The sequence below is a fragment of the Excalfactoria chinensis genome, chromosome 1, assembly GCF_039878825.1.
Source record: "Excalfactoria chinensis isolate bCotChi1 chromosome 1, bCotChi1.hap2, whole genome shotgun sequence".
NCBI lineage: Eukaryota > Metazoa > Chordata > Aves > Galliformes > Phasianidae > Excalfactoria > Excalfactoria chinensis.
The window spans coordinates 32,758,528-32,785,819 of record NC_092825.1 but is presented as its reverse complement, the minus strand read 5'-3'; the positions used below and the strand labels follow the sequence as shown (position 1 = coordinate 32,785,819).

General features: G+C 41.6%; 1 protein-coding gene across 13 annotated transcripts in view; it reads left to right on the top strand.

Annotated features, from left to right (window-relative positions):
- The window catches only part of GRIP1 (glutamate receptor interacting protein 1), a 297,390-nt gene that overhangs the window by 122,829 nt on the left and 147,269 nt on the right, over positions 1-27,292 (top strand). The window lies entirely within an intron of this gene.

The following is a 27,292-nucleotide window of genomic DNA, read 5'->3' as shown; positions in this document are numbered from 1 at the left end:
TGTGAGGACATCCTGGGACAATGGGCAAAGAAGCCACTAGAAATGCAGCTGTCATGAGTGGGCTGATGCAATTTTTTTTTTTTTCTAGCAGAATATATCATTATATCTTTTAGCTGTTTTGAAGCTAGGGGTCACACAGCTGTGGGTGCAGGAATAAAGCTCTATCAGCTGGAGAATCTTAGTCATTTGCCTTTGATGTACGGAAATGAGAGGAAATTCAAATAGACTTCAGGAACTGGAGGAATCAGCACAAACCAAATTTAGGCTGAGAGAAGAAAACCAGAAGTGAAGTCAAAAGATGCATTAGAGAGAGAATCACAGAATGGTAGGGTCTGGAAGGGTTCTCTAAAGATCAACTAGTCCAGGCTCCCTAGACCAGGTTGCTCAGGTAGGCATCCAGATGGGTCTTTAATATCTCCAGAGAAGGAGACTCCACAAGAAAAGAGGATGTGGCAGCACTGTGGAGTTAGGGTCAAAATGACTGGCGTAGAGTCCACAATAGCTGGAGCAGTCAGTGGCATCTGAACTGTGCCTCAGGAGCTCCACATTTTTTTGTATGGAGGGCAGTGCATGACTAAAATCCTTGTAAATGAAGAATAAGTGTGCATTTTATTTATGCTGTGAATGGGAATCCTTCACTTCAGATGGCAGCGTACCATCTCCAGAGTCTGAAAGCTGCCGGGCAGCAGATTCAGAGCTGAATGAGAACAATAAATACAGATTGTCTCAGAAGTGAAAGTATATCCACAGTTCACATATTTCAGCAAATGTATGAAATACTGTCTTTTCCAGTGTAGGGTAAGATTTTGTTTATGATATATGGCGATAGTTTCAATCCAGATGATACCAGGTTAGCTCACAGTGTATACCCATGTTTTCAAGGAAGTAAAATAGACCATACTTGCAGTGTCAGCAGTATGAAAACAGTTGAGGTGTTTTGGAATGTTATTCTCAAGAATTACATTTTCTTGTGGTTTGTTGTGTTTTTGTTTTTTGTTTGTTTGTTTTAATACTATGACATATTCTGTCCTTCATGCTGAAAGATTAAATATTTATAGAATGATAGAATCACAGAATGGCTTGGGTCAAAAGGGATCCCACTGCCACCAGCTCAGACTGCCCAGAGCCCAGTCCAACCTGGCCTTCAGCACCTCCAGGACAAGGCACCCACAGCTTCTCTGGGCAGCTGTGCCAGAGCCTCACCACCCACTGAGTAAAGGATTTCCTCATAACATCTAATCGAAATCTCCCCTCTTTTAGTTTAAAACTCTTCTGCCTTGTCATATCACTATCTGCCTGTATAAAAAGTTGGCCTGACATTTTACAGATGCTCAGTTATTTTAAGATTGGCATGGGCGTTCAGGTGATTATGTCCAATAACCTTTTGCTGATCTCTTGTATCAGTTTTACAGGAATACAATGAAAGTTGTGTTTTCACATAGAAAGGTAATGCGTTCTTCCTTTGACCATACTAAACCTCTGTAATGGTCTGGTTTTGGTTTGGCCATCATGACGAGCAAGGGAGGCATGGTGTAGATTTAGGGAAAGAGTCCAGGACATGATGTGAGATGGGATGATTTGGGGAGAAAAGATGGGAAAAGAGAGAGTCTTTCAGAGAGAGGTGCGCATGATGAAGAGAAGAAAAGAAATAATCTGAGAAATGCTTGCTTGATTCACCAAGGGAAGGATGTGATGAAAGGAAAGGAAACACACTGTACAGGAGATGAAAGTAATGGAAGAAAAGTTACATTACAAACAGAAAACATGAAATAAGCTGCCGTTGTGTGTAGGTTTAGTGCACTCTGGCTATGTATAAGACCTGGAAGAAAAAGAATACATACCTGGAGTTTTATTTTTATTTTTTATTACTGGTCTTTATTCAGACAGACAAGTGAAGTTATTGACAAAAATAAAAAGATTCTTTCAGGCTGAGACTTGTGTGCCAGCTTTCATCACGGACAGATTTTTTAGAGTTGGGTTATATAGAGAGATAAAAATGGAAATGCTGATGCGACCTTAAGTGTGGTAATAAGAACATGCCTCAAAGATAAGGATTTTTATTTCACTCCATCTAAGGATCTTAATATGCATCATACTTGCTCGTTGAATAGTAATTTCTCATTCATATCACTTCTTTTCTTCCCTCTCTTCCTGTTTTGGCCCTCCCAGCCTGAGAGGGCTTAACCAGCGCTGCAGGCTTCTCTTTCATAAGAGTGTCCTCCAGCGCACTTACTGGAATGGTGAAAGCGCTGCAGTTCCCAGGCTAATTGCTCTTGAGCTGGCATATAGGTCATCACCTAATCATTCCCTTTGTCTTCTTTCCAAAGAGATGAAAAATGTACATTGCTGCACTGGGGCTTTCAAATATCTGCAGAAGGTTTGTCACAAGTCAGTGTTGGCTTTCTGCACCTGCAGCGTGGCTTTTTGCTCCTTGCCAGGCATAAATAGCAGGTGGTCCCTCTTAGAGGAATATTTCACGCAAGTGAAGCTTTTACGTGATTAGCTTTGCTCCTGCCTCATAAATCCCAGCTCAGGCAATAGATGGCTCCTCTGACCCGCTCGGCTGGGAAGTATCCTCAGAAGCACACAGTGGTGAAGTAGCTCCCTACAGATGCTAGAAGTTAAAGCCTTTGCTTTGCTCAAACAAGAAAGAGCTTTACTGGAAACTAGAGCTCAGCTCAATCAGGGCATGTATGATTGAATATACACATTTATGTCACCTTCTTTTCTTTTTTTTACCCTCATTCAACAGTCTGAGTTTTTGTGTGGCTGGTGCACGTGAGTGAACAAACTGAAACAATACTTTTCCTATTTTCAGTAGCTTTTAAGAAAACCACTGCCCACTGGCATCAGACTGATACTAAAGGCATGTTGAGAATTAGGTTTTCTTCACTGCTGTTTTGCAACTTGGACAATACAAGGTCTTTGAATGCAAGGCTGCAGATCCAGTTGTTCAGTCATTTACATCAATTGCACATAGCTGTAGCTCCATCGACTGTGTTTTTTCCCAATTCTAATTTCCATCCATAAGGGGGTCACGCAAACTGGTTTTCATGTGATCTTGAAACTGATTTAATGGTGAAGGTAGTTCTGTACTCAGTATGTGACACTGCTTCTAAAATGTGAATGTTGTTTCTGCTGCCACCTCAGTGCCAAGTTTGTGCTGCTGGGGCTGGCTGCATCCCTTGGGCCCTTCCAGAAGAACACAAACATCTGCAGAATTGCCTGGCTGGGGACATGGGTGATGTGCTGATACAGAGTTTATGGACACCCACTTGCTCCCCGCGGGAAGGTTTTCACTGCTGCCCTTCCCCAGGGAGGGATTCCTCCCCATCCAGCTCCATTCAGCTGCAGGGAAAATGAGCAGTTTTCAGCTTTTCTTCCCACTTTGTGTCATGATCACGAAATGTCTTTGTGATTTAGCAAGGCAGAGTACATCAGCCAAAACCAGAGTTTATGGTGAGACGTGATCTATCACAGTTGTAAAGGTTTTTATTGAGGAAGAGAGATATGGGGAGAGAGAAAGGGAGAAGTGAACGTGGGGAGCTCACAGGTCAGTGTTCAAGACTTTCTGGTTGGTATGTTTTCTGCTGTGCATCTTCCCTGAGGATAGTTGGACTTCATGAGTCTTTGTTATCAGAACCTACTTCTGAGGATCAGGGAGGGAACCAAAAGCATGGATAATAGTGAAAAAGAACAAGTTAAAGGCATAGGTGCTCTCAAGCCAGGGGTGTCTGTTGAAATTCACTTCAAAGTACTTAAGGAATAATTCGAAGCACTCCTTGAATCATTCATGTTTTGTTTTTCATGGGGGTGAGGAGCAAGGGAGGGGAAGAGATGAACACTGTCTCTACCAGGATCAGCGGAGAGGATTTTGAGAGTTACAGACCAGATGTGAAAAAGTCCAGCCTAAATTATTAAACAATTTGCAAGTACCTAGAGGGTAGCTAGGGAATACCCAAATGGATTTGTCAAGAAAGAATTGCGTCAAACTAGTCTGATTTCCAACTTTGACAGAGTAACCAGTGGAAACGCTAAGAAAGAAGTATTAGATGTGATGCCATCTGACTTCTGTAAGGCTTTTGACACTATTGCACTTGACGTGGTACTCTGTAAACCAGAGAAGTAGTCTAAATGAGACCTTTCTGAAGTGACTTCTGAAGTAGTTGAAAGGATGCAGATGAGGTTTGGTTACCAATGACTCGATAGTCCATGTGATGATGAGAGTCACTTTTCTGAAGGGTTCTGTCATGCACCTTGTTTTCTTTTTTTCCTTTGTATTTCTTCTAATGATCCATGTGATGAATTTGAGCACACTTGCAAAAATGACGGATGAAATCCATCTGAAAGGGACTGTGAATCTTTTGGAGATAGGACAGGAACAGAATGGAAAATATTCTGGATCAATTAGGATAAGGGTCTGAAGTGAGTAAGATAGAATTCAGTTAACTGTGGAAGCCACAGCTGGGAAGGAAAAATCAAGTGTGCAAATGTAAAACAAGAAATAATAAGCTAAGCAGCTGCACTGCAGAGCCAGTGCTCATTTCTAGCGGCTGACAAATTAAGCAGCTTAGCGGTATGATGCCATTGAGAGGAGTGTGAGTCCTACTGTGCATTATAAGGGCCTTGTGCCCCAGGTGAGGCCACTGTGGATGCTGCCTGCAGTATTTGGGCACCACACTAAAAAAGAGGTATGCAGACTGGATGCAGGAGCAGGAAGGATTGCTTTAGAGAAAAAGGTATGACTGGATTTTATTTTTTAACCCGAGTTTAGGAATTCTTTTATTTTTGAACTCATCAATTCATCTAATATTCCATTGCTCAAATCAAAACATACAGCATTTCCAGAGCCACTGGACCAGATCCAAGGAGAGGCAGAATTAGTACCATCTGAAATTACAGGCTATGAAGCTGTGCAAAACAACAAGTACTTCAAAGAGCTATACAGTTAATGTAAAAACTTAGAAGAGCTATGGGGTTTGACTGTTCTCTTAGCAAGGGAATTTAAATTCTTAATCCAGCACTGCTACTCCTACTATTTCTCCCCCACTGGAATTAATTGCACTGCACATAACCTTGCTATTTAAACAACCCCTAATTATGATGTCAGACAGAGTTTGCTTTCGAGGCTCTCCCATAAGTTGATGCTGTGCAGCTTTTTCTTCCTCTCGTAGAGGAGCCAGTCTCAGCCTTTTATCCTCCCTTCAGTCACCTACTTCTTTCCATCTCCACTTTTTGTATTTTCACTGCTTCTCGTAGGAAGAAATCCTCCTCAGATTCTCCCAAGCTGCCATCTTGTTGTTCTTTGGAGCTGATCTCATACATTGTGAGTCATGGAGCCACGAGCAGGCACAGGTGAGCCAAACGCTGGAACTGAGTAAGCTTTGCAGGAGAGGTCCCTCTTACCAGGCAGCTCTCATCCCATGCACTGTGTGAGTCCACAAGCTGTGTTAATGCATCCATTTTGTTCTGTGCCTGCTGACTCAGACATGTTGCTTCTGCCCAAAGAACCATACCCCCTGTGAGCTCTTATTACACTTGTTTGCAGGCAAGACCCCAAATGAATTGGTCAGTGAGTGGTTTTCTACCACGGATGCTCTTAAGGTTTTCCTGACATGCTTACTCAACATCTGTGCTTCTTCTTTTCCATTCTCTTGTTTGCTCTGGAAGACTTGGACATCACCTTGTCTGAGCCAAGGGTGTGGATGTGAGGTCAGCAGTCAGCTTTTCTGTTGGTCAGACTGCCCAACCTCCTTTGTTGATGTAGGGACCAATGGCGTGTGGTGGAAACGGTAAGTGGATTTAGCAGGAAATAAATGGAATGGCTGGTGATTTGAAAAGACAAAATGAACATCTCTGCACAGTGTAAGATCAAAGCAAATCTTTCCCCAGTATTCCATGTGAAATCTATCACTTTGGAGCTGTAGAGTTGATTATTTGCAGAATTTCTAGTTCCATTCCAAACAATACCTTTCTGTGTATGAAATAGCAGTGGCACATTTTGTAGTTCTGATATGGCTACAGTCTGGTTGTGTGCTATAGTAACAGCCTCTGTGACAGATCACAAGCCTGAATGTTTCATATGTTTGCAGCACTCCAAAGGGGTGTTTCTGAACCAGCAATCTCCCGATCCAGGGAGGCGTGGATGTAAGAGAGCTCTTACTGAGTGCTACGTGCATGAGAAGTGCAGAAAAGCACAAGGGAGGTTTTGTGTGTTCACTCTGCCTGCTCTTTTCCTCTGCAGGCCCATTGGCTGAGGTGAGGACAAGCTGTGTTTTTGAGCAGCTTCTCTGTGGGCCATGGTGTGCAGATAGCTAGCCTGTGCGGGGTGTACACAGCATGAAAACAACCTCTGAGGCTCCTTACATTGTGGAGCTACCTGTACAGCTGTGTAGGTCCCACTGTCCTCACCCAGAGGTGACATTGTTTTCTTTTGAAGAGAAACTTCTGCAAACTGTGTTGCTACCAATTCATACGATACATACAAACTCATATGATACATACCAACTCATATGATACAAACTGATTCTTCCTGGAACGTGGTGTGGTTAGCTGCATTGCTGCTAGGTACTGCAGCTCAGATGTGGGGGCTGTGGCAGGAGGGAAGGGGGGGGAAGGGAAAACGATCATATTGGCCTCAGAAATGGAGAAGCAATAATTTTATAGTCCATTTCATAATACGCACTTAAATTTAGTTTCATTTGACAAATGTCTTATGCTGCTTAAGCTGCCCTTGGGATGCTTGTTGTTTACCAATGTAGTTTATTATAACTAATGGCAATGCAGGTGCTTTTCTAATAAGATTGTAGCATTGCACAGTTTTCTTTTCATCAGATTTCTTCAGATTGCTCTATGCAGAGTTGCAGTCCTGTTTCCTTAGGTTTGGGCAGCCTGCTCCTGAGTCTTCATCCCAAATGTCCAACTCAAAAGGGTCTGTCCCTTGGTGTCAGAGCAGAGGCAGTAAGTGTGAGCTGTCTGCTGTACAGTGTGAGCACTCTGTGTAGCAAGGCTTCTCCAGATCCTTTGATGCAGAAGGAGTTGCAAAGGTCAGACAGAGGCCCTGCTGAAGGCTCCCTGAGGTAGGACTGTGGGCTTTTAATCTCAAAGTGGAGGTTTCCATGAAAATTCTTCCCTTAGAAATCCCCTTCTTCTGTATGGTACCTTGTTCTGCTTCCCTGTGTTTCTGCTGAGCTGCATTAGTGTACGTTGAAGGTGAGTGCCTTCTGTGGGATCACCTTTGGCTTTCTTGGTGTCCTCCTCTGGGAGGGTCTGAGGCCTCAGCCCAGCTGAGCAGCCTCTCAATAGAAACACTGCACTTCTCCTGCCAGTGTTTCCCATACCAGCTAGGCCTAAACATAAAGCTTGAACTTTCAAATCCAGAGTCCTCTGGAGTGCTTGTGCAGGGAATGTCAAACTGATGGACCACCAACTTAGGAAGGCCCGCTGGGAACGACGTGGCTGAAATGTTTAAAGTTCACTCCATGCTGCCTATGCAGAACTGTTTTTCTTTTTTCTTAGTGGTAGAGCTTTTTGCTGCTGCATATAACTGACTGTTTGAAAAGATGAGTCAACTTCTTTCAAGGCCTTGTGGCTAAGTTGGCTGCATCCTTTGCATTGCCTTGTGGTGTTTTTTGGGGTTTGCTTTGAATCAACGCTTCATGTCACTGTCTCATAAATTTATGCTTGGACTTTGATTCCCTCCTGTAGCCTTGTGATGTTCCTTTCAGAGCTGGTCCTTGCCTCTGTGTGAAAGGTGACAGCTTGCACTCTGTGCATTCAAACATTATCAGCATTTAAGAATGTAACCTAGAACACACAGGTTACTCCAAAAGTAATGCTTCCTATTTATTTCCATGGAAACTACAACAGCTACAAAGGGCACAATAACACTATTTGATAGAGCAAATTCTCAGCTATAAAACACTGTTTTTTCAACATAGTTACCACCAATAGCTCTGCATTTTCACCAGCAATGAACAAACTTGCATCTTGCACTAGTCAAAATCTGCACCAGCGGAGGTGCCCCACTGTCACTGTTGCCACTGCTGTAATGCACCACCCACTGCCTCTCTGTGTCACATCCACTGCTTGATCTCCATAAACATTCAGCAAGCATCAGTGAATGACAGTGGCAGTGATGTTTTCCACACGGAGGAATTCAGTGCCACATCTTTGCTTCATATTCACTTCTGTGTCAGATGGCATTGTGTCACAGTGCCCCTCTGCTGCCATCTGTCACACAGCAACAACAGGAACGGGATATTGGTGGGAAGTTTCCGCTTCTACTGCTGTAATACCAACATCCACCTCTGACATCAGGAGCCATGGTAGTAAAACAGGAGGTATTGCTTTTGGAGCAGCCCTCGTAGTTACAAGTTAGTAAGTTATCTCCCTGAACTAAAATTAAATTAGGGAGATTTCTTGGATCTCAAATGATCTCACCAGCACCTTTAGATTCCCCCCCCCCCCTTTCTGAACCCAGTCCTAATTTGCCTTTCTCTATTCATTAATAATCTTCCGTTTGCTTGATGATGTTTACAAAGTCTTTGGAGGTTTTGCAGTGCTGCCATGTCAGAATGAAGACTGTTTCTATTCTTTGTGAGCAAGTGGACTTCTCAAATCCTGGATAACGCTCTGTGAGAAATTACTTTGCATTGTTATTCAAAGGGCAAAGCAGGGTTAATAATTTCATTTCCATTAGAGAGGATGGATTTCTTACACCCTTTGACATGAGCAGAAAGTGGAAGGGAATTTTGGTGTAGGGTTCCATTCTCCTGATTTTAAAATCAATGTTTGCGTCTCTTTCCCCCTGAACTATTCTGACTTAATTACATTCTTCAATTAGGAACATAGGATTTATTTGCATTATCAGTTATAATTAAAGAAAAGTCCATGGTAATTACTGCCTAATAGGCATTATCGTTCTGTGTAAATGTCAGAGTCATGCACGCGGCCTTATAGAGTCAATTAAAAATATTATCTGCTCAAGATTAAATTTTTCAGGCTTTTTCAGTTCCGTAAGTATGAATCATTTTGGCAATATATGTATTGGATTTACAAGATGACTGAGCTAGTCGAGACAAGTTGTCATTTATAATGCATGTTCTGTTTTCCCCACACTCTTGGTTTTCATCATTCCAGTGCGTACCTTCTGCAAAGCTGCAGTGACATTTTGGCGCAGAGTTTTTATTGACTTGAGAAGATTAGCGTTTACTGGGCCCACATTCTAATTTCTTTTATGCTACACGGTGATGCTGTCTGTAATAGAAACTGTTCTTGCAATCAGAAACGTGGAATCAGTCAACTTCCTCCTTAAACGACTAAGTATAGTCAGGTCTAAGAGTCACCCTTACACAGAGATGTTCTCTTAGCGACAGTGGGATGTTAATTAAAACTGCACGCAGCGTTGAGACGGCGCTGATAACTGGAGCATGCTGCCCTCTGCCTACGGAACTCAAGAAATGTGTGCTTTGCTCCTCTGTGTCTTCAGCACTTCAGGACAATCAGGGCAAAGCTGCATGTTGTGGCCTCCACACGTAGCTCAGGATTTCCATCCTGTTTCACAAGCCTCTTTGCAACGTGTTTTTAAAACCCTACCTTTAAGATGCTTTGTGTTTCTGCACTACCACTCAGGCTGTAATAAAGTATTGCAGTCACTCTTTCTGTGAGGAGTACCCCTAGGATAAATGAAAGTTCACCTTACCCACCTGTAGCATCAGTCCCTATAGTGATTAGAGAGCCCTTTGTACTTTTGGAAAGCAATTTGAAGGTCTTCTCAATACTGAAGCCAATATGCTTTCACAAGGAAGTCAGTTCATGCTAATAGCAGCTGTTATGAATTGCACATGTGCCACATTTGCCTGAAAATCAGCACACCAACACTTTGTTCTTTATGTATTAGAAATTGTATAAAGTCCCGTTCTTTTCTCTTTCATTTTTTTCTTTTTTTTTTTTTTTCTCCCCCCACTCCCCTCTTTATTTTTTCTTTTCCCCCCTCATAAAGGCTTTTATGAGGAAACACTCAATGTTCTACAAAATATTAAATAGGCATTTCTGAAACTAACTTAGTAAAGCAAAACAAAGCACCTCTCTCTAGACCAGGTTGCTCACAGCCCCATCCAGCCTGGCCTAGAGTGCTTCTAGGAAGGAGGCATCCACAGCCTCTCTGGGCAACCTGTTCAGTGTCTCACCACCCTCACAGTAAAGATTTTCTTCCTGATATCTGCTCTAAATCTACCCTTTTCCAGTTTAAAGCCATTTCCCCTTGTCCTGTTGCTACATGGCTTTCTAAAAAGTCCTTCCTCAGCTTCCTTGTAGGCCCCCTTCAGGTACTTAAGGCCACTTATAAGGTCTCCTCATAGTCTTCTCCATGCTGAAGATCCCCAGCTCTCTCAGCCTGTCTCCACAGAGGAGAGGAACCAGATTTACCATACTGGTCAAACTACTAATTACAAATTTATATCTTACATCAGACCATGAGTGATTGATTGAGAGGCAGGCTGTGAGAGAATCACTTTGCTGGGCAGTGAAGACAGGGTAAGCAATGGAGCTGTTCCTGCAATCCAAACAGCGTGCAGTGCAGTGCAATGCAGTGCAATGCAGCACATTGCGGTGCAATGCAGCAGTTGGTCCCCTCCAGCCCTAATGCAGGTGGGTGAGATGGGGCCAGCAGGCGCTACTGCTGCAGCTCACACCCACTCATGCATAACTCTCCTTTCCTGGATTTGTGAGGAGAATGCAAGCGCTGATTTATCTTTGGAGAGGGTTCCATCAATATTTTAAATGAAACCCAATGCACTACGTTGTGAAGCTTACATTATTTAAGGCTGGCTTTAATAATAAAATCTGAAATCTGTTCATACGGAGCAAAAAGCAGCTGCGGCCCAATTTCACTTCCACAAACATCAACATGCAAACTACAGTTAAAATGAATCGTGAATACACGTTTTGCGTTTATCTGGAATTTGTTTGTTAGGAAACTTATTAGATTCTGAGTGACCTCAGTGGCAAATTTGCACTGCAGAGCAATCAGTCTTAGTTCGCTGGGTGCGTTTTATTGAATTTACTTGTTTTCTGTGTTTCAAAATGGACTGAGAAGACTGAGGCTAATTTCTGAGTTCGGGCAGTTCTAGTCAGCGCTCAGAGCTCGTTTTTGGATAGGAAAGAGCCCGCTCTGGCCAGTAGAGGGAGTGGGCGAACGGCGATGTGGGGCTGAGCGGGAATGGCGGCTCCGGCAGGTGCGTTCCCGCCCTGTGCCCTCAGCCTCCGGGCTCCCTCATGGTGTGAGGAAACGTGTGTTCTCTGCGGAAAATCCTCGCAGGGATTTGTATTTCCGAATAAATAAATACAGAAATAAATAAAAGGGGAAAGAAAGTGGGTATTTCCCCGTTTTTTTTTATGAGTTGGTGACTTCCTCCCCCTTGTTAGAAAGGAGCTGAGTAAGTATCTCCTTACACACACAGCAGGCAAAAAAAAAAAAAAAACCAAAAAAAAAAAAAACAACTTGTCAGTGTTTTGCTCCAGTTCTGATAATATCTGGGGTTTTAGCACAATACGGTCTGTTTTCTTCCTTTCTCACCTCTGTTCACAAAAAGCACTTTTTACATCTCCACAGAATTCTATTAAGAAAATAAGTGCAGGCCCTGGCCCTTGAAACAACGTCGTAACTCCTAAGCTAATGAACCACTTGAAAAAGTCAAACAGACTTCAGATGAGTAGATGCTCCCTTCCAAAGGTGTTGTGATGAATTAAATGAAATAGGACTGACTTCTCTGGAAGGCTGCCTCCTACATCCCCATGGAAGCGTTTGTATTGCCAGTGTGGCTGGCTCACCATTGCTGTGATGTTGTATTTGGGTACTGTAGCATAGTGAGAGCTGAGGGAAGGGAAACTTGTAAAAAATCAAAGCCTTCTTTTACGGCGCTTGTTTAATAACCAGGTGTAGCAGGGGAACATGGGAAATGGCTCTTAACCTTGAAAATCAGCTTGGAAAAAATGCTGTGAAAAGGATTTATGCGGTGACAATTTTAACAATCCACTGATTCGCTTTTTCTCTCTAGTTGTGAACTGTTAGAACTCTCCCATAGTGACACGGTGTAAAACACACAGAAAAAAAAAAATAGTATGCTTTCATTAATAATTTTTAGGAAGGAAAAAAACAAGCTTTTTTTTGAGGGACCAAGTTTTAAAAGATTATTTTTTGGTGTGGTAAAATTTGCGAGAGCTACTTTTAATTCACCCAGTAGCTGGATTTTATTTTGTTTTAGTATTCCAGTTTCTCATTGTTTTCTTTGAGACTGCCTTTATATCTTCTTTTTATTTTTCCCTTCTTTGCTTAAGCTGATTTGTTATTGACTTGACTCATTTGTTCTCCGCACCGATGAATAAAATGTGATGCGGTTATGTGGTTCAAATCAGCTGGAGAAAAACAAATTGTAGATCTTGTCGCCTGTGTCAGGAAGAAGTTTTGAATATTAAAACGTATTAAACACTCTTTGTATATTATTGCAAAACAATATTATTTTCATGGTATCCTTTCATGGAATGTATGTAATATGGGTGGTCTGCTTAATTCTAGTACTAGGATCCCATTGATCAGCAGCGCAACCTTTTCTAGTTGATGGTATGATTGAGTGGCTTTTTCAGGAGATGACATCCTGTGTCTAACATGGCTGAGTGCTCAGGCTTTGAGCAGGCTATTAATGTGCATCATATCGTATCTTTCCTTGCACTGTTATTGTCACTTTTAATCGAACCTGTCTTTTATTACCTGAGTTTTTACTGCCATTTGGTTGTAACTCATTTCCTTGTAATTAGGTATGCCCCATCCCTGAAATACAGTTTTCTTTGTGCTGATAAATACACAGCACGAGTTACACAAGTCCTTCCAAAGGACTTTCACATTCTGTACAAAACAAGGATTGGAAGCTGGCATCCCCCAAGGCAGGACTTGGCAGCGCTTTGAGCACTAAAAGCAGAGAGGCTGGGGCTGGGGCAGAGCTGGCATGGGCTGAAAAGAGGAGAAGGCTCTCTGTGAGAGGCTGAGAGTGAACTGTGGGAGCCACCATGCAACCAGTGTAATTCAGAAGGAAAAGGGAGAGAAAACTCCTTTTTCTGTCTTGGCAGTTTCAGTCTGTCTGCTGAATGTAATTGAAATGAGCTTGTTCATCTCAGCATGACATTAAATGGCACAGCTTTCCTCTGGAGCCAGAGGTGGGGCTCCCTCTCATCTCCAACAGCCTTGCTGGGAAGCTGGGAAGTGGTGCAAAGGGCTTTAACACAGCTCAGGGCCTTCTCATGGGAGCTCCTGCTCTCCGTATGGTTGCACCTGTCAGGCTGGGATTGATATGCTTGAAAGGGAGCCTGTCCACCAAAGTGCTGTTTTAAGTGAAACACGAACTTGTTTCTGAGCTAACAAAGTGGCTTACTGTTAGCCAGGCATCATATAACTCTGCTAAATGTACTGCCGCAGTAACTACATGTAACAGGTGTATCGAAGGATGCACTGTGATGTAACTGTAGAGCCGCTATTTATTTCCACGCGGAAGGTGTTTAGTTGTAATTTGTTTCTGGTACTTGGGCGTAAGTTTTCAAGCAGCCTTACACAGAGGTGTAAAATCACCTCTTAATTAGTATTGAACCTCCTGGGAAGGGACTGCTGACTCACAGCACAACTCACTTGTGGGATACTGTGTCATTTGTCATGTGCTGCTAAGCAACTCTTAGATATTAGAAACCATCCATCAGCACTTCCCTCAGCTGGATCCAGACTGACAGCTCACAAATGAAAGCCTCCAAAAATCAAAGTCAATCTTCTGAGCCATTTGGTCCCTTGAGACAAATGTTTCATGTGGAATAAGCTGAATATTAATGGTACTGGTGAGAAAACAGACCTTTATAATCATTTATATCTTTTTCTCTTCTGCCTTTGTTTTTGCTTGGGGTGTCTGGATACTCTTCTTTGGCTGTGCAGTTCTCCACAGGGTTGAGCTCCAGGCATTTCATTGAGTTCTTGCCCTGTCTTCTTCTGTTACAGCTCCTCTTAAACTAACAGAACTACAGCAGCAAATGGGGGCCTTTGTGTCCTGGATCCAGCCAAGGAGGTCTTGAGGTTGTGGCTGGATGGCTTCAGAATGAGGACGGCTGATGCATCTGTACGGCTTTTGGAGGAGCAGGGATGTGACTTGTACCCCCTGACAGTCTGAGCAAGGTGCCAAAGTCCCACTCAGGAGCTCAGTGTGGAGCCAAACTGTGCATGGGGTGGTACTCATAGGGCCCTCTGGAAGATGCTGTCCAGCCCTAAAGGCCTCTTTCTCAGAGTCGCGCAGAATCACTTTTGAATCCTGTTCTGTCCCTGTAGGCTGTGAGTTGCATGGGAAGCAGTTTGCTTCTGCTTCTAAAGACACTTCTCCAGGTGCCCCCCAGGTCTCTGTAGTCATTATAACTTGGGAACGTGGCAAGCCTTAAGCATGAATTCTGAGTGAGACATCTGATGTGTTTCTGATCATCTCCATGCTGAAACTTTTTATATTACAGCTTTAGTTGTTCAATTCAGGCCTTTAAGGGAAAACATCAGTGAATGTGTCTATTCTTACAGACTTCCAGATGCTCTGTCAAAGAGCAGGGCTGTTAGTTCCAGTAATGGTAAGTGGGAAATGGAACTTGAATATATTTTTGGTCAGATCCTAAAGGGATACAGTCAATATAAGGTTTTGTTCCCAGGATTTATTTAAAAGAATATATATATATATTTGGGAGCCCGGATGCCTTATTTACAGAGTTTTGTATTTGACTGTTGAGGTTTATAATTGTGTTTATTGGAATAAGTGAGAACTGGCAAGGAATGAAGAGATAAAATGAGTGTAAGTAAAGTGATCCAAACTTTATGCAAACTGCTTAGTTTTTCTCTCTGCTTTTGGTGCTGGCATCATATGGTGGGAAATTCAGGGTTTCAGGGTTCCAAGCAGCTCTCCTAATGTCTGCTTCACCTTTTGTAAAGGGCAAGGAAAGAATCTGTCTGTACCTCAGGCACAGACACATCCCAAATCTGTTGCGTTAAAATAGAGCAGGGCAATGTAGCGCTGTGTGTGTGCACAGCTCAGAGACCCCCCCTGAGCAAAATGTCCATGGGTCATCATCTTTTTGTTGACATACAGACTTAAAGCGCACAGCTTGAAGTAAGCACTTCAGTGGAGAATGTTCTGCTTGCGTGGGGGTAAGTTGGGACATGTGGATTATTATTTTTGGTTTTTAAGCTAGTTTTGGAGAAAATTTACAGTCCTTGCTGAAGGCTCATGTGAAAATGATGTCACTAGCTCTAGGCTCAGTGCAGTGTCAGCGAGGCATGAGTTGGCATAATTAAAAGAAAACATTAAGACTGTTTGCTTTGGAAGCGCCTGCGGTGGGTACCTGCATTAGGACTCAACTTAAAGAAGGCGTTTTCTATTAATGAATGGTTTTTGTAGCCAGATGAAAGCGGAGATCTGCTATTTATACATTTTTACATTGTATTTCCTCAGACTGTATCAGTGTCATGAGCCCGATCTTCCTGCAGCCTGGTTTGGCTGTGCTGCAGAAGCCGGCCCCATGATGCTGACCCAGCATTGCTGCTTGGCCTGGAGCTGGGCCAGCAACAGCAGCTGCTCAGTAAGCACAGGCTGCCTCCAGCGTTTTTGCTGGCAGTAAGGCTTTTGCCTCCCAAAGAGCAGCTCTGCCACACCTGACTTTAAATGTCTGAATTACCTATTAACAGCCTGCACCGCTGGGGTTTTCCTCTGTGACCTGGGACGTGAGCTGAAGGTGCAGTAGGGGGTGTTGACACGAGAAGCTTGAACCCCAGTTCTGGCCAAGTATAGGATGAATCTTTAATGCCTTCTGCTTGAGCTGCATTGCGTTTTCATGCATCGTGGAAAGTGCTGCATTCAATCTTTATTTGGGTTTTCTTATCAGGTGTGAAACGAGCTGATGGCAAAATCTGCAGTTACTTCATTTTTTTAAATGATAGAGATAGATGGCTGTAATCTTCCGTCATTTGACATGATTTTCACCCCTGTGTTTTTGTGCCCCAACAGAAATAATAGGGATTCAGATGGTAATGAGATGGCATCCAGATGCACGGCACACACACGCATACGCACAAAATATTGATTTAAATACGTCCTGACAAGTTGGTCAGGCAGCAATCTCAAGGAAAGGAAACTTCTGAAGTGAAAGAGAAATAATGACAATAATGAAGAGGCAGAACATTGATTTTAATGTGTAGCAGCAGAATGAAGTTCTGGGTACGATGAATCAGAGGGGGGAGCTGGCGGAGGCTCACGCTGTGATTTGTTGCATACATTTGTTTCCATTTTTATTCATTAGCAGTGCTGTGAGCATTCAGATGAAGCTGAGAGATCTAGACTGGGGAGAAGGGGGAAGGGAGCCTGGGCTGTTAAATCCGTGATAGGTGGTGAATTTATATCGGCCAGCTTTCTAATTTCCTGTTAAATCACCAGGGCCCCTCTCTCCTTGCCTTATTTATAAAATAAATAAATAAATGGCACCGTTACCATCCCGTCTCTGCATTCCAAGCAGCAGCTTGGGAGTGTTTCCATCACCTCAACAGTTTTATGGACCCTTCCTGTAAGACAGCGGGTCTTGGAGGTTGGTGCAGTACCATTAGCATATGCCTCTGCAAAATATTTCATCCTTTTGTGACTCCCTTTTGATCAATTAGGTTTATGTAGCTCTTTCCAAGTAAGTTCATAGAGAGAATCTATGCACAGCCTTCTCTTTGTGGCACCAGGTTTATTTTCCTGCTGAAATGCAGCAGCTGTCATGATGCAGACTTAAATGTACATTAGGAAAAAAAAAAAGGCAAGTACTTTACAGCAGTTTCTGCAGAAGCTGGTTTTCACAAAGGCTGTGACACATGAACAAATACAAAGAAATTCAGCCTTACAGTCTTGCCAGCTTTCTGACTTTGGCTGTGAACGTGCTTTTTGTGCTCTGGTAGCCTATTTGTGCTCATACATGTAGGGACTGACCTTACTTTTGATCTGAAAGCCATGTACATGTCATGCAATCTGCTTATAGGTACATTTAAGAAGAGGGGAGAAGAGAAAAATACATTTTGCTACTTTCTTCACTTTAGTGTAGCCCTGCTTTCTGTAAAAATTCAGTAATGCAATAAATATTAAGTATTAAAGAGAGAAAGGGATTTCATTTTTTGACAATAACGCGGGCAGAGTTAATAAGCAGTATAGATTTGTATACAATAAGCTCTGCCACCATTTAGAAAATACTACAGAGTTAATTTTAGTACTAGTTGCTGCTGTGATACTTCGGGATGTTTGTGGGTCCTTCTTGGAATTTGGTTAATTTGAGACACTCGTGGAATAACAAAAGAGAATATCTCAAAAAGGGTTGGTTGAAAACACCCCCAGGCATCCCCGCAGGGATAATAAAGGCAGCAGTGACTGAATGATCTCACTAAGTGCTGATAAAATTGGCAGATAAAATTAGGTAAAGAGACCTGTATAGTAATAGGAGTGGAGATGTCTTTATAACCGGCAGAAAGAGAGAGTATGCAGAAGACTTAATGTGTTCTTACATCTATGGGGGTATAATTGAAAATACGATGATACTGTATGAATGGAAAGCTGCAAAAGCAGCGTTGCAAGAGAGACCAGCAAGTGTGAGCAAACAGCAGCTAATCTTGCTCTGCAGTAATAGCACTGCCACTCGCAAAAGAGTTACTGATGCTGTACTAAGAAACAGCGTGTCACAGGCACAGGGAAGTGACAGCCTACACTTGGAGGCCTGTTAGAGGCCATTAAATTAAGGGTGGCTGCTTTTCTACTTGAAATACAAGAACAAACAGAAAAGGCCCAGTAAAAAGCAGCAGATGTATTCAGGGCTCTGGACCATGAGAAAAGATAAATGTGTACGCAGTATACATTTGTATCCAGCTGATAATTAGTAGTGAGAGCCTCTCTCTTCAGCTCCCAGAGCTGCAGAGGGAACCAACAAATTTTAAGGGAGATTTTGCAAGGCCAGAGTTACTGTGGAAAAGAGTGGGAAATGGAGGGAGAATAGGTTGAGTCGTTTAATTTTATTTGTTTTTGTTTTGCTGAGATGTACTGAAATATGAAGGTGAAGCCTGCTGCATGTGGCCAAGGGACAGAGGTGGCAGCCCTCACGCAGCTCTGCAGGCCTCCCTGCTGCTGGATTGCTGCCCCTGGGCCACGGCCCACTGCAGCATCCCTCAGCTCATCACAGAGTCAGTCTGGAAAAATACATGCATGTAATCTCTCTCTTAGAAGATGGCAGGTTTTGCCTGACAAAAAAATTATATATATATATATAATTAAAAAATAAATAAAAGACCAAAGCTGATAAGTACATATACATGCTTTTAAGTGTTAACTTTATCTGACCAGGCAGCAAATTTTTTGAAGAATATTTCATTTAGAAGGAGCTATTAAAAAAGTGATAAATGGCAGTGTGACACCACTAAAGCACTGATCATCCATGGAGGAATGACAGTAAAACAAGCTTGAGGTTATCTGCCTTTCACTTTTGAGACTTATGGTACAAATACTTCAACCTCTTGTCTAGGAACCTTTCCTTCATTTGTTTTGTTAACTGTTTCCTGATAACAAAATGTGGTGATAATTTATTTTTAGTCATGCCCATTACAGACGTTCTGTTTTCTTGATGTAAATAATGTGCTTTGCTCTGCTTTGCACATACACTTATCCTCTGTGTTGCTGTGGGTCCCAATTCTTCTTTCGCAGCAAAAGGGACAGGATGCGTGAGGTTAGAGTTGGGTACACATAACAGCCTGCGTGCCTTTGGAATGTTGGCATTTTGAGAAGAAAGGGAAGTTTGAGGGTGGTTTTTCTAACAAATTAGGAATTTTGGTTATAAAAATACTTGTATGTGAATAACATACTTGGAAAAAATATAAAAACAACCATGTAAAATAGCTAATCCTATATTTATTTGTATAGCTTTCACGGCTGTGCAAAACTGGTTACTATTTTAAGGATAAAAATAGCCTGAGGACTCTTCCATCTTCATTTCTCAGTGAAGTCCATGTCTTTTGTTTTTAGTAGTTTAAAGTCAGTAAAGTAGCTGTGGACAGCAGGATGCATTGTGTGTCATTCACTTCATATACTTTCTAAGGCAAGAAGAACCAAGTGGGATGTTTGGTTACCCCAACAACTGATGCAAAATGTGTGTTCCAGAAAGGCAGACAGTGGCTCTAAGGGGAACAGTTTTGACCGCTTTATCTGTTAGTCGATCTCCCTGTGAGAAAGTTGTGATTAGTTTGAATTTTACTGGTTTCAGGTTCCAGCCTTTTTCTTGAATGGATTTTATTCCGCTCCCTTGATGGAAAACTTTTGATCACTCAGCACATCCTTCTATGCCAGCTTTGTGTAATCAAGTCACAGTCCAAGCTCTTTGGACAAGATACTATACTTTCTAACCTTTTCACTGCACAAGGCATTGCTCAGATCACTTGGTGCTCTTCTGCATGCTTCCTATTTTTCAGCCTTTAAAAAACAAATGCACAAAAAAATCCAAACCAAAGCATGTCCAGCATAGACAAGGGAGTTGCACATTGAGTCACACAGAATTGTCAAGCTTCATCCAAAGATTGCTCATGTCTACCTGTCTGCTTCTGGTTTGTATATCTGGTGTTATTTTGCACCCTAGCTTGGCTGGGGAGAGAACAGTGGTTTTCAGTCTTGATGGTTAGAGTAAAGTTAGAGCATGCTAGCAAGTTAACAACTATCCAACAAACTTGTTATGGTCAGAAGAGCCAGTGTCATTTTAAAAAGTGGAAATCCTTCTTTCCCCTGTCCCTCCCCCCCCCCCCCCCCCCCATTTTTTCTGCTGTTTGTTTTTTCCTGTCCTGTATCCTTGATCAGTCTTTTCTTATTTTTCATTATCTTTGTTTTCAGGCACACTAAGGCTGATGTTTAGATGAAATATGGTGGCATTTGATTTAGCTTGGGAAAGTGCAGTGATCAGTACCAACAGGCTGGCTGTTGCCCATACTATAGGCAAACATTCAGCATGTGGCCTAATTTGAGTATAGAAACCCACTCTCTTTTGGAAAAGAAGCTGCTGCCATGTCTTCTTGCAGCTTGCACTCAGGTAGGAATGTAGTTGCACTAGTAAATTGATATTGTCCTTTGTGCTGCAAAGCCTGGATGACTTGGAGGCCACAGGTTATTGTGTCTGCTGGCACTAGTGCTTCTTTGTGCAGCATTTGTAGAGCTGTAATCTTACAATGTCATCCTTTTTGACAGCATCTTGAATAAAAAAACGGCCCATGATAACTTTCTGAGTTAATTACCCAAATTCTCCTATAGCAGATTAAATGACCTTTGGTTATATCCTGGTCTCACCCCTCCAAATAAATACACGCTGTATTTCCTAGTGTGATATTCCAATTTCATGGCTGCTAAGTAAGTCAATAAAAACATGGAAAGAAAGCTGTATAGTTAGAGAGCATATAATCATTCTGCTTTTGTTCAAGTGTTTTCAGTGAACTCATAATGTTTTTGTTTTTTAATGAGAGTAAAAGCAGTTGTTTTCTACTGAGTGTAGGAGCTTGTCCCTGCTTCCAGTATGGTAATTTTGAGGAAGTGCTTAACTGCATTTTGTTAAAGACCGATGTAGCAATAGGAAGGTCATCGTTTTGACTAATTGAAAAAGCCTCTACAAAGCACAAAGCCTTCTAGAATTTGTAATTACAAGAGTCTTTAACCATGTACTGCAGCATGTGGAAACTGCTTGTAAGACGGTCATCCTTTAGTTCAGAGATTACATTAAATCCCAGAGACTGTAATTATATGCATGTTGCTGGCAGGAGCCCATGCTGGGCTGATTGTGTTCATTGAACGGGGTTGTTATTGGTTGTTTCTCTCCATGAGATCTGCAAGCAGCCAAGAAAACACAGTGCAGTTTTAATACCTATTCCTTTCACTGATTCTTCCACTTGGAGGACGCACGGACCATTCTTGGTGGTTTATCTCATTACATTTTGCAAAATTATTCTTAACTGTCAGCTCAGAAGGTACAAGGAAAATTTTTCTGTAATGTTTCCAACAGAAAGAACTCTTTCTGTCATCATAGATCCAATTATAAAAAGGGTACATCGACTTGTATACGCTCTAGAAAAGGAGCTATGTGTGAAATGGTGTGAAATGGCTTATTGAAAAGACATCTTTCTGAATTAAATCTCAACTACTTTGCGGGTACGCTGGAAATTGCCTTTAAGAGACCGTAATGTACTTGTGCTATTAAAAGTTTCTCCTTTTTCTAGTACATGCAGTATCTTCATATTTTATGATTCTCTTAAGTCCCTAATTATTTTTAAACAAAGATTTGCAGCTAGGAAATCCTGAGAAAAGCTCAACAGTCTGCTTTCCCAGCAACCGAAATGAGGCTAGGAATAGAAAGTCGGAGTTGGGTATTCATCTCAGGGGTCCTTTGAGGACAGTGTCTCTGTTATGAGACACCTCTCGACCTTCGAGTATCAACACACTTTCACTGAAAAGGACAGTTTTAATGTTTGGTTTTTTTTACCAGTGATTCATATGTACAGTGAATACTGAATGCATTTTTTGCGGTTGCTGTGAAGGATAGCATTGGGGATGCAGTTCCTTGTGCTGTCTTTTCTACGCTAGAGGGTAGTGTGTACTGGAGAGTTATTTTCATATAGAAAACATATATATGTCTCGTTTTCTTTAATACTACATTATACATTTTATAAAATACCATTAAATCAGACTTTTAAAACCAATTAAATTGTGTTTGTTTGACTGCATTGTAAGCAGCCATCCTAGAGCGTGGCAGTACCGATTCTACTTCCAGTTCTTTGGTACCTGCTGGTCTAAAACAGCTAAAATTGCCTGCAGCTGAGAAATTAAGGCTTTTCTATCCAGAAAGACCTAAAATGATTGTATATTTTTTTAAACGAATCTGTTCATGGCCAATCAGGCTATCACGTTATGCCACAGCAGTGGCATCTGGGCCTTAAGTCAGATCTTTAGCAGATTTTTTTTCTCATCATCTATTAACACTTCCAGTGTACTTATCTCCATGCTTTGCATGAAGCATTCTGTAGCAATGACCCTCTGAAGCCAGCACACATTTTACTATTTTTAATGATCCATAAGACCTTCTGTCTGTGGGAAATTGTCCAACACTGTTGCAAATACCTGCAGTTGATTTAATAAAAATGTAAATTTGAAATACTCTCCAAATTATGCAAAGGTGACAAATTGTCTTTGTTGATAATGTGAGCACTGGGAAACCACAGGATGATTTATCGCTCTTTCCTTTTTATTCCCTTACTCTGTAGCAAAGTGGAGTCTTTGTAATAAAACAGCATCCATTGCAAAACACTTGATTGACTGTGTGTGCTGCTGCACAGGAATATGTTTCTCATCTTTGAGATGAAAAATGGTCAAATTTTGTTTTGTTAAAATTGAGATTCTTTATTGCTAGTTCTTGATTGATATAAGAATGCATAAGATGTACTGGAGGAAACACTTCAGTTTTCAAAACAGAAGCATCTATCTGGACATTTGTTTGGTTTTTGGTTTTTTTTTTTTTTCAGAGCTAAATTAATTCTCTTTTTGCATAAAAATCTGACTTTTCATTTGAGTGATGTGATTGGTGCCAGTGGTATCTTTCAAAATGATGCAGCAAGATATTCAGTTGTATAAAACTACAGTGAATTCACATTTCAAAATATTTTGTTTCTTCCCGACGCATTCAATGTTTTATACCCATACATCTTCACAGTTGCTGTAATGTTTTATTTAGGGTGCAGTCTGAGTGCATGCTTGACTTCATTGAACCCACCATGTTGGCTTTGTCTCAAAGAGGTACGTCCTTGGTGTACATCCATATCTTTGACCATCAGAGGTACTCCATCAATGCTGTGCATTGCTCTCAAGATGGTGACATAAAAGTTTGACCCATAAGTGATGAGTGTGCATAGTCTAAAAACAATAGTGGCAGCTCACAGGAGCAAATTGCCTATAAAGTAAAAGTGCAAGGAGGGATGTCACTGCTTTAAGGTGCTGCTCAGTCAGTGTGTGAAAAGACATATTTGATGGAGTGTGTCGTGGAATTTAAGCAAGACTTATATCCTAGGTTTGTATTCCAATGAATAGGAAAGGTGTCATTATTGGACCTATATTTCCTGAATTAAAAAAATACATTTTTTGCAAACTTATTTTTTTTTGTTCTGTTTGAAACCAGAAGTTGCTATCCTGCAGAATTTATGTTCGTGATTGAATACTGTATTTTCAGAGACATATAGTAAGTGCATCTAAGTCTCACGCTGTGTAATTTTTTTTAATTTAATTCAGATAACTTTCATAATTATTATTTTTTTTCTTTCTGTATCCTACTGGAGATAGGATCTATGCTCAATAGATCTTTCTCTCTTTGAGTCATTCTTTACAGCTAACGTGATCTGGTAGATCTCAGCCAGAAGATGTTGTTAAATAGAAGCTGAATATTATACTGCCTGTCTTATCATAGAGAAATAAGCTTCTTTCATCTAGTGACCTTCTACTGAGTACTTATGAATATAAATTCAGTTGAGAAAACATTTGTGTATAATATATATCCTAGAGCTTATAAATAACCTTACAGTCTGCTAAAGAAAGGAATGAGTGCAGCAGTAAAAGTGATACAAATACATGTTGCTGTCCAAAAGGATTGAAATGAAAAAAGAGATTTTTGCAATAAGCCTTGAGAAAATGGTAGTAAATTTTGAAGCTCTGTAATAAATAAGGAAGAGAAGTAATTAGTAAAAGACTTTTACCTGTGCTGTGAGGAATATAAGTAAGTTTTCAGTATATCCAAAGGTTTTTGATTTCCTTATAATGTTGCCTACCCTTCTCCCCAACATACCTTCCTCCTTCCTTTTTCCTCCTGAGCAACCAGCTGAGTCCATCTCTAGAACTGAATGACTGATAGCTCAGAAAACACTGTCTGATGTTTGAAAGGTTCAACAAAATCCTTGATTTGGTTAAGAAAAAAAACAAACAATAAGAACAACAACAACAGACCTGGACAATGAAGAATACATGAGATGTACTTAAAATAATTTCACAACTGGGACCTGGGGAATGCGCAGTTCTGGCAATCCTCATGATCCAAACTCCAAGCAAGCAGTAAAGCCACGAGTGAATATTTAAGAGCTGTTTCCTATAACTGCATCACTTTTCTTGAATTAACATAAGATAGGAAAAAACTTGTAGTAAATACAATATGTTGTTACATTCAGTGTTATACTTCAAGTACAAAATCTTTGCATTATGAAATCTTGGGGAACTCAAATCTGCACACGACCTCCTTTGGTAAGGGCAGAAAAACTGTCTAAAGAAGCAAGAGCAAAAATAATCATATTGACTTGGTTGCAAGTAGCTATTGCTGTGTTTTATAGGCTATTAAACATATGTGTCACTCATCTAGAAGCAGTAGTAAACAATATAATAAGCTTTTTGGATAAAGGACTACATTATTTCTGTTAGTAAACCTTATCTGACCAGGTGTGCAGCTGTTTTGTTGTATGTGCCACAACTTCTCTACTGTTTCTACAGTTTTATACAAATTTATATAATCAGGTTTGAGTTCAGTATTTTTGCAGAAGCTTGGAATTCCTCCTGCATGAAGCATCTCTTGTGACTGTCTAGTCCTGTGCATGTGCCCTCTTTTGCCTCCTGTGCTTATGGGGCTGAAGCAGCAACACAGGTCATGGCATCACAAAGGCAAGCAGAGAACAATTTCTTTCTCACAGTGTAGGTCCAACCTCTTGCCATTCTCTTCTTCACAGCTGAAATCCTCAAGGACCTCAACATTGCGCTCTGAAAGAGGAAAGACCAAAGTGGAAATAGGCTGTGATCTCACATTAAATAATTTTCTAGGTGAAAGAACAAAATCAGTAGCTTATTTTGGGGGTCCTTAAGGAGGTTCAAGGAGCATTTGGATGATGCTTTTAGAGATATGGTTTGAATTTAGGATGGTTCTGCATGGAACCAGGAGTTAAACTTGGTACTTGTAGGTCCCATCCAACTTGGGATATTCTGGACTTCTATGGGTTCTCGAGCTGACTGTGCTCTCTGAAGATGCCATTTTCCTCAGGGCAGGAGGAGCTCTGCAGGCTCCTGGCAGGTGCTGGCAGGTGATTGCATGCTTGGCTACCAAAGAGGTGAAGACCCGTGGGCCTGGTGTAGGCCCTACAGGTCCAACTTCACACAGTCTTCCTCATCTGTGCTATCTGGGGAAAAAAAAATCAACAAATATTAGGGCAACTCAGTACCATCTTTCAATAACTTCTGGTTACTCTTTAGCTAAAAGGAACTGTTTAAAGCAGTTGATTCGTGGCATCGAGGGCAGGCATCTGGCCGGTGAGAAGGCAGTAATACAGAAGCTGGCCTGCAGAGGGGGTGCGGTGGGTTCAGAGCTCCTTCTGCATCACAAACCTGAAAGAGCTATGAGAGAGGCTGTGTGCTGAGGTCGTAGCTTTGTCATTCTGTCAATTTTAGCACAGGAAAAAAATAAAGGAAACAGGTTTGTGTGTGTTAGTGGTATTAATTGTGTCAAGTCCTGTACCTGAGTGGGAAGTTGCAAGAAGTAAGGGTGGCAGTTTCTCTTCAAGAAGTGTATCGATGATGCAGGCTCTTTCCTTGGTTTCTTCCTTATGGAAAAGATAAGAATATGCATGTCCTCTTCCCTTTCCTGCGTGACAGTCCAAGCTTTTCCATTTTCTTCTTGGCCTTCTCAATTGTACCAGTTTGCACCTCCTCCCCTGTCCTCGTTGCTGGCCCAGTCTGTCCTGTAGCAACTGAGCTATGTTATGGGGCTGCAGTATGGGGCATGAGCCACCAGCCCATGCTGCAGGTGCATCTGATTTTCACGCTGGTTGAATTTCACAGCTGCTTGGCACAAGGGGCACCACAAGAAGTGATAACAAGGTTGGAGAACAAGTAACTCAATTACCTCTATCTGGTTTTAATGACAACAAAATGAAATCAATTTTCACTGGGCCTATCTAGGCAATTGCAATTGCGCTGATGGAATGTCTCACCTTTACCTATGAAATACGGCTGCTGCTATAACCAATAAAACAAAAATAAGGAAAACAATTACTATAATTGTTTGTAGGAGAACGCTGAGAGCGGAGCTGCTGGTGCTGTGCAGCCCAGGCAGGAAGCAAGGAGCTACTCTGAGTATGGAGCAACCCTGCGCTGCTCCTGGATGTTGACAGCTGACAGCAGAAAATGTGCACCCTAACAAAGGGTGATAGTATTAAATAGAGCGAGGGATAAAAGGTGTCAGGAAATAAACTGACCAATTTTGAAATGGAGGCAACTGAGTGGGGCAGAATATGTATGAACATGGTTTCAAGTGTATCACTCACATGAAGCAGAAGTCTTGGCAGAGAAATAATTATTGGTTGTTTTAAAGGAAATTACCTGATAAGGCACTTGGGTTTTGTGCATGAGTCTGAGCTGGCAAACTGTACATGGCATCTTTTGGATTGTTTGCTTTGTTTTTAGAATCAATGAGGATTTTGGTCCATGAGTAACGACGGGATGGAACTCTCACTTAAGCTGTGTGTTCCACTTCATTATTTTTGGAATGAATTGTTGAAGGCAGGTTAATTTGCTGTCTGGGTAGATGTTGCAGAATGTAAAGCTCCAGGTGGGCTGAAGAAGTCTTTCAGCATGTTACAAATGGTGCAATGTTTGGTGCAATTAATTACAAAATAAATTTGAAGGTGCACTAAAAGCTGATGTGTTCTCTAGGAATGGGGAAAGACCTGATTCACGGTGTGCTACGGTGTGCTTTCCATGCAGCAGCATTTTATTTATTTTGGTGTGATCAAATGCCTCACAGTCCTGCCCCCACACACCAATTCATCATTTTCCCTTTGCTCTCTCTCTCTCTCTCTCCTTCCCCCCCATGATCTGTGCTTCAGCTGCTCTGATATACTTCTCTACGATCGTCAAAAAGGTTTTTGGGTGATAAAAAAGCCTTTTTTTCTTTTCTCCTTCCTATCTGCAAGACTGTATCTTTAGTGTGCATTGATCAGAATATTTTGCATGTTAAATAAGCTCCTTCTCACCCAGATCTAGGATTTCTAGGGATTTTGCCCTGTTTACTCAGAGACAACTGTGAGCTGACAGATAGGAGAAAATAGAAAATCTGCCACGTCTGCTGAAATGCGTGGCCGTTTGCCTGGGACAGAGCCCTACAACTCTGCACA